The sequence below is a fragment of the Oratosquilla oratoria genome, chromosome 35 (assembly GCF_046742065.1).
Source record: "Oratosquilla oratoria isolate Oo_2021 chromosome 35, ASM4674206v1, whole genome shotgun sequence".
NCBI lineage: Eukaryota > Metazoa > Arthropoda > Malacostraca > Stomatopoda > Squillidae > Oratosquilla > Oratosquilla oratoria.
The window spans coordinates 28652344-28661352 of record NC_134811.1 but is presented as its reverse complement, the minus strand read 5'-3'; positions in this window follow the sequence as shown (position 1 = coordinate 28661352).

The window sequence follows — 9009 nt, the reverse complement described above, 5'->3', positions numbered from 1 at the left end:
TTTTTCCCCCTTACAAGGGATGAAGTCAAAGGCATAAATCAACTCCCACCCATTTCATTCCCACATTCCTTGGACTGCAATGTGGTTGTAATAATGGAAATTATTACAGTAAAGTATTCAGGGCTTCCTTAATTTCTCTCTCTCTCTCTCCCTTTCTCTTTCTCTTTCTCTCTTTTGTGGGCAGCAAGTCCAGGCTGCAATTGCAGCCCTTGGGCATATGTCCCCACCACCATGTGACAGCCTTGGGGAGAGGCAGTGAAAAGGGTCATGAGAAATGGGTGTCCGAGGATGAATGCAAAGAAATTTTTACTATGGAGTGATTTTGCCCAGGGCACAGTATAAAAGATAGACATGAAATCTGGAGGCAACAAAGTAGAGCTTGAATGTGTTTTGAGATGAAGCGTTTCAAAAAGTTTGATGGCATGTTGAGGATGGATTGTGAGAAATGGGGAGGCGAGGCAAATGGGGATGCAAAGAGCTGGTAGATAGGGTGGAACAAAGTGCTGGGAAAGTTTGGGCATGTGGAAAGAAGGTCCACCAAGAAAAGGTGTGGAAAGCAGAAGTGATTGAATCAACTCAAACTAAAAATAAGGTGGATTGATGGGGCCATTGAATGAAAGGAATGTGTCAAGGAAGGGAGAGGGCAGAAAATAGACAAGTGGAGAGTGGTTGGAAAGGGAGATGATTAATTATTTATTTTTTTAGGTGGGGGTGGGTAAGTGTATGCCTTAAATTTGGCCACCCTCATTAAAGGAGGAAAAGGGCATTTTGGTATGCATATTAGGAAAGGTAAAGGGTGTGTGGATCAGATTTTTGTGGTAAGGCAGATTTGCCAGAAGTTTTTGGCAAAAGACAAGGATGGTTTTTTTGGCCTGTATGGATTTGGAAAAGACATATGACAGGGGAGACAGGAAGACACTGTGGATGATGTTGCAGATATATGGGATTGGGGGAAAGCTGTTAAGGTCAATTACAAGAGTAGGGCTTCTGTTAGGATTGGGAATGGAGAGAATGGTTTGAGGTAAAGGTGGGGGCTGTGTCAGGGCTGTCATGTTGCCATGGCTTTTCACTGTGTACGTGGATGGGGTGGTACGGGAAGTAAATGCAAAGGTGATGGGCAGGGGATTTGAGATATTTGTAAATAGTAGAGGGAAGTGGGAGGTGAGCCTGTTGTTTGCTGACAATACTGTGTTTATGGCAGGGTCAAGAGGGATGAAGGCAGTTAGTGAAGGTAAAAGTAACCAAAAGAGGGTGGCAGCAAGTTGGAAGAAAGGCTGGAGGAAGTTGATTGTTTCAAGGATTTGGGGATGCATGTGGCACAAAATGGAAGAGTTGGGGGAGGAGGTATAGTGGATAGTGAGGGAAAAGAGTAAAGGAGAAATTAAAACAAACTAATTTTGTGTACAAATTCTCAGTGTACTTTTAACAAAAATGGCATGCTTTGTACTGAAGAGTATAGGCCACACAACTCAAACTTTGTCACAAAGGCTCACATACCACATGCAAAATGGGGCAGTAAAATCACCCCTCGCTAAAGGACACAAGACAAACATATAGTGGAAGGACCTGGATAATAACACAATAATAATTATTAAGAATGACAATAAAAGAAAATTAAAATGCTTGGAATCCATATTGATTAGGTATCTACCAAAAATGAATATTCTACAAAATATGTGTGGAACCTTGGAGTTATTTGGGGCACACCAAGGAGAAACTAAACAACAACTCCGGGACCACAGCACCTCTCCCAATGTCTGGTATATAAAATCAGTTTTGTATCTTTGAAAATAAACTTTACCAGAGGATGCTTAATGTCTAGGTGAAACATTGTACTTCATTCGGTAATATAGTATTTTCCCTTTCTCTTATGGAGAAGAAAATTGTGAGGAGAGAAAGTATAAAAAATAATTCCAATTATGTTGTATTATTGAATAGAAAATATATATGTACGCCACGATGAAAACAAACTATAAGAGCAGAGCGTTTTTGTGTAATACATTTTCATTACAGAAATACATAGAGAGTGCAAACAAGCATTATATATAGTAGGGAAGAGTGGACATGGACACAAGGGATCCATGTGTCAACAGTGGGATAAGGTAGTGACCAAATATCAGAGTACTCTACCTTCACCCACCATTGACAAATGGATCCCTTGTGTCCACGTCTTCTTTTCCCTGCTATATATTATGTTTGTATTCTCTATTTATTTCTGCAATGAAGATGTAATACATGAAAGTGCTCTACTCCGGTCATTCCTTTTCATTGTGGTTACCTTACATCTGTAGAGCACATGTCTCTAGTGTTTTTATTGCATGAACACACACACAAAAAATTGGAACAAAAGAAGTTACAAAAGTAAATTCAGAAAGAGACCTAGTAGTGATCATTTCAAATGACATGACATCAGACAAACATGTAAACAAAATTGTTGGAGAAACCTACAACTTAATAAAATCAATGAAAGTGTCCTTTGACTACATGGACAAGGAAATGGTGAAGAAAATCCTAGTTCCACTATGGACACCCAGTACAAAAAAATAAATAAATGAATAAATAAACTAGAAAGAATTCAAAGAGCACTAACAAAGATGGCACCAGCACTCAGCATGCTGACATATGAACAAAGATTGGACAAACTAAACTTATCAACTCTGGAGCAAAGAAGAGAAAGAGGTGATTTGATATCCATCTATAGAATTATGAAAGGGATGGAAATCCTTGACAGGGATGATCTACTTAAATGGGACAGAAGAAATACAAGGGGACACAAGAAGAAACTTAAGAAGGACAGTTACAGAAGAGATCTGAAAAAGAACAGCTTTCCACAGAGATTGATAGATACATGGAATAAATTGAAAGAGAAAACAGTGAAGGCTAAAACTATACACAACTTTAAGAAAAAACTGGATGCGGAAAGATAAAACTGCGGGTCCCTACGAGCATAGCTCTTCTCCCTCAAAATACAACTAAGTAAATACACATCAGACTAAAGCCACGTCCACACGGTCGAGCACTGCCCGCCGGGCACGAGGGCTTTGCTCGACAACGGGCAATTTCATCGGGCAAACCATCAAACTGTCTGTTCCCGGCACCATTTGCGGGCAGTGGATGGATGGAGGGCTGACATTGCTGCCAAACGCACGAGGTGAGGTACGAGCAAAGTTAGCAAACCAGCTCAGTACAGACCGCCAATTAATCGCTCGCTCAATCACCCAATGGCAAAAGCCCTCTTTTATACACTACTATCTTTTTATTTCCTTAAGCCACGTCCACACGGTCGAGCAGTGTCCGTCGGGCACGAAGGCTTTGCCCTTGTACGAGCAGTTTCAGCGGGCAAACCATCAAACTGTCCGCTCCCGGCGCCAATAGAGGGCAGTGGATGGAGGTCTTCCGTCACTGCCAAACGCATGAGGTAAGGTGTAGGCAGATCCACTGACTACCACGTTATTAGTACACCATGTCCACACCGAGTGCTAGTGCATATTGGTCACGACAAGACACTATAACTTCGATTGATATATATAAATCACATGAATGTCTGTGGAATGTAAGGTGTTTTGATTACAGAAATAGAGACAAACGTGCTGCTGGTGTAATGCTTTGCCTCATATTTGTCTCTTGCCTCTGAATATAGCTCTCCACTTTTGATACAAGAATATAAAAATTGTTTATGTCCATCCGCACGTAATTGCGGAACAAAGTTTCATTTTCCTCATGCAATTCACGTAGGATTGTCACAGAGCTACCCATTCTTTCACGTCTCTGCAACCACTCCCGGCACCAGACACGTCTCTGTGGTCTCTTGTTTTTCTTTCTAATGTAGGCACCAATTATGATAGAATATAGTGCTATCTTCTTTCGAAGTATGGAGCGCACCATGGTGATCTTACCGTAATGAACCACTCGCTCACAACAACTGCTGGCGTCCGACTGCCCTCCAACCACCACAGACAGCTGTGTGGACATCTTACGCGGGCATAGACTGCAGACTTTGCCCTGCCAGGCACAGCTCGACCGTGTGGACGTGGCTTAGCAGCGAAGATTGGAACTCCGGAAAGAAACACAATTTTCGTGGATTACAGCAATGAGGGAGTACCTGTGTTGTATTAGTAGGGAAGGTGAAGAAAAAGGAGAAGGGGAGACATTATTGAGGAAAATGGAAGGAAATGAGGAAGGGGACAAACGGGGCCCAGGACATCAGAAGGGGTGTCAACAAAAGATGTGCAAAACACACAGACGAGGTAGAACAGGGGAGCAGAGGTATCAAGAGCAGAAATATAGATAATAGCAGCTCAATGGAAAGAGAAGATAACTGCTTATATGGATTTAATGAGGGAGGAGATGACAACCTCCTCTGACTAATAAATCTAGAGGAGAAACTAAAAAAAAATGAACGAAGCATGGGAGGTTAGGTTTAACCAATTAACACTAGTTGCACAAAGAGTTAATAAACTGGAAGAACTAAAGAAAGAGAATCAAAACCTAAAGAAATAGAAGAATTAAAAAGACAGTTAAAAGAAGTAAAGGATGAGAATGAGGAATTAAAGAATAATAATAAAGAGAATACAGAGTCCATAGCAAAAGAGGTACAGGGTTGGAAAAAAGCCCAAGAGAACAACAAAATTGAATTTAGAGATATAGTAAAACAAGATACAAGAACAAATTATGGACATGGTTATTAAAGTGATGAGAGAGAAGAGGAATATAGTAAGAGACTTAGCAGATAAAAAGAAATGTATAATTATATTAGGGATGGAAGAGAAGCATAATCCAAATAGGACCACAAGAGTAAAAGAGGAAAAGGAAAAGGTAAACAAAATATTAAAAGTAGTTCAAGAAGATGAACAAAAAATTGAAGAAATATATAGACTAGGGAAATATAATACAGATAAGACCAGACCAATTAAGATCAAATTTAGGGCACAAATGACAGCAGAGAATATCTTAGCAAAAACAGGGAAACTAGCAGACAGTGATCTGTATAAACATGTATGGATAAAAAGAGAAATTAATAATGAAAGAGATGAGAAAACAAAAAACTAGAAGCTAAAAAAAATGAGAAAAGAACAGTCAAACAAAGAGAAATTCTATTGGAGAGTAGTGGATATGAAAGTGAGGAAATGGTTCATAGCAGAGAAAAATGGAAAGGAAACAAAAAACACGATGGAAGTAGCAGAAAATTAAAAGTGTCTTACACAAATATAGATGGCTTAATAACAGGCTTGAACGAACTGAATGATTACCTGAAGGAAAAAGAACCAGACATAATGGGAATTGTAGAGACAAAACTGAAAGGTCCACTACCACCCAACATGATGCATATAATTATTGGATTAGAAACAGAGAGGTAAAACAAGGGGGTGGAGTTATATTCCTGACTAAGAAGGATATAAATGTGAGGAATGTCACATATAGAAAGAATAGAGTATTTACCTAGTTGTAATATACGGGTGGGGAGCTATGCTCGTGGTGACCCGTCTTTGTATCTCTCCGCATCAAGTTTTATCTTAAAATCTTGTATAGTGTTTGCACATACTGTTTTGTTGTCTAATTTGTTCCATGTATTTATTGCTCTGTGTGGGAAACTGTTCCTTTTCAAGTTTTTTCTATAACTATCTTTTTTCAATTTTTTTTCCGTGTCCTCTCGTTTTACTGTTTTCCCAAACTAACTGGTCGTTCTTGTCTAAAACTTCCATTCCTTTCATTATTCTGTAGATAGTCAGAAAATCTCCTCTTTCTCTTCTTTGTTCCAGAGTTGGTAGGTTCAGTTTGGATAGTCTTTGCTCATATGTTAGTTCAGCGAGTGTCGGTGCTAGTTTGGTTGTCGCTCTTTGTAATCTTTCTAGTTTCTTAATATTCTTTTTGGTACTGGGTGTCCAAAGTGATGCTGTGTACTCAAGTTTTGGTCTTATTAGTGTAGTTAGTATTTTCTTTATCATTTCTTTGTTCATATAAGCAAATGCCACTTTGATTGCTCTCAATAAGCTGTAGGTCTCTCCGAATATTTTATCTATATGCTTATCTGGTTTCATGTCCTTTCCAATCATCACTCCAAGATCTTTTTCATAGTTTGTTTTATTTATTTTTTCTTCCCCAATTCTGTAATCTTTTGATATTCTGTTTTTACTCTTTCCAAATTCCATTATACTACATTTCTTAATATTGAATTTTACTTCCCACTTTTGAGTCCAATTCCATATTGTGTCCAAATCTTGTTGCAATGAGTTGCAGTCCTCTTCCGTTTTTACTTTCTTAAGTAATTTTGCATCATCTGCAAAAAAATTTATATAGCACTCCACACCTTCATTCATGTCATTAATATATACGGCGAACATGATTGGGGCCAGTACTGATCCTTGCGGGACACCGCTTTTTTCTTCTTCCCAGTTGGAGAATTTTTCTCTAATTACAACTCTCATTTTCCTTCCAATCAAGAAGTCTTTCATCCATTCCAATAATTTTCCTCTGATGCCACCTTTTGACTCTATCTTATTTATTAGTTTCATATGAGGTACTTTATTGAATGCCTTTTGCAGGTCCAGAAAAGCACAGTCTGCCCATCCATCTCTTGTATTATGTCTACTAATCTTGAGTAAAAGCAGATTAGATTTGTTGTACAGGATCTCACTTGCCTAAATCCAAATTGATTAGGGTTCAGTATAGATTTTTCTTCCAGGTATTTAACCCATCTGTTTTTGACCACTCTTTCACAAATTTTTGCTATTGTGCTTGTTAGTGAGACTGGTCTGTAGTTAGATGGATCTTCCTTATCACCTCCCTTATAAATTGGTACAATGTTTGCTTTTTTCCAGTCCAATGGTACTTTTCCTTCTTTAAGTGAGGATTTAATTATATTGTATATTTTGTCAGTTAATTCCTCCATGCATTCTTTTAGTATCCAGTTTGCTATTCCGTCTGGGCCATGTGATTTTCTGACATCCAGGGTTTTGATTTGATCACTGATTTCTTTTTGTGTTACGTTTATTTCTTTCATTGCTGGGGATAATTCTCTCTCTCTGCACTGTTAGGCGAGTTTTCTATTGTGAATACTGATCTGAAGTGGTTGTTCATTATTTCAGCCATTTCCAGTTCTTCTGTATATTCCTATTTATCTTGGCGCAGTTTTTCTATTTCTTGTTTGTTTTTCAGTTTTCCATTTACATATTTGTAGGACAGGACAGGGATAGGAAGAGCAGAAAGTTTGTAGTAAATTATGGGCCTCCTAAAACGGCCTCGTGGGAAGAGAAAGAACACAAAAGTATGTTATAAGACACAAGGATAACACTAAATAAGGTAATAGAAGATGGAGGAAGAATAGTTATAAGGGGTGACTTTAATTGTAAAGAAATCTGCTGTGAAGAGATGACAGTGAAGGGTGGAGACGACCTATGGGAAAATGTACTACTTGATATGATTATAGAACATACAATGATGTAATGGATACAAGAGAATACTAGGTATAGAAATGAGGAAGAACCATCGAGACTGGAGCTAATGATCACATCAGAACCCGAAATAACAAGATTGAATATAAGACACCAATAAGTAAAAGTGACCACATATTGGTTGAACTGGAACTAAACGAAAAATACATGAAAAAAATGAACAATATAGAAAGGGAAGATTGATGTATGGAAAAACAAATTTTTATAGAATAAGAGAATTTTTTCAAAAAGCAGACTGGGAAAAGATGCACAAAGAGGAAACACCAGTAGAAGAGAAATGGAATATTTTGACAAATTTATAAAGGAGTGGAAAAGTATGTTCCAAGACAAAAACAAGAAAAAGGATATGTAAAGTGTTGGTACAACAAAAGATGCAGGGAGTTAAAAAACAAAAGGGATAAAGCTTGGATAAAATGGAAAAAAGACAAAATACCTGAAAAAATGGAAAATATATACTAGTTATAGAAATGAATATGTACAAGTGTGCAGAGCAGAAAAGAGAAAATATGAAAAAGATGTCATGGAAAAATGTAAAGATCAACCAAAACTATTTTACAGATTTGTAAACAACAAACTGAAAAACAAACAAGAATTAGAGAAACTACGACAAGGAGGAGTTGAATACACAGAGGAAATAGAAATGGCAGAAATTATGAACAAACAATTTAAATCTGTGTTTATGAGGGAGAACATACAACCTAGAGATATCAAGTGGGAGGAGAAAGTCCCCCCTATGAAAGAGATAGAAGTAACAAGGAATGAAAGAATGAATCACTTGAGTAATCTCGATGTCAGAAAATCGCATGGACCAGATGAAATGGCAAACTGGATTTCGAGAGAATGCAGGAATGAACTAACAGACAAAATACATAGTCTAATAAGTAGTTCATTGAAAGAAGGAAAAGTTCCAGAAGATTTTTTGGAGAAACTTATAAATTAATAAGAACAATCAAAGTGGCATTTACATACCTGGACGAAGAAATGGTAAAGAAAATACTGGTCACTTTGATAAGACTAAGAATAAAAAGAGCAATAACAAAATCAGCACCAACACTCTCAGAACTATCATATGAGGAGAGACTAGCAAAACTTGAGCTACAGACATTAGAGCAAAGAAGAGAGGAGACTTAATAACTATTTATAGAATCATGAAAGGCATAGAAACTATTGATAGAGAGGATCTAATAAAATGGGATAGTAGAGATACAAGAGGACACGGAAAGAAAATCAAGAAGGACAGTTATAGAAGAGACCTAAAAAAGAACAGCTTTCCTCACAGGGTGATAGACATTTGGAACAAATTAGATGAGAAAATGGTATGTGCAAAAACGATACACGAATTTAAAAACAGTCTAGATAAAACAAGATATGAAGACAGGACGCCGTGAGCATAGCTGCCCTTCCCGTAAAATACAACTAGGTAAATACATAGATACATGGAATAAATTGAAAGAGGAAACAGTGAGTGCTAAAACTATACACGACTTTAAGAAAGAACTGGATGCGGAAAGATACAACTGTGGGTCCCTGTGAGCATAGCTTCTCTCCCGCAAAATAC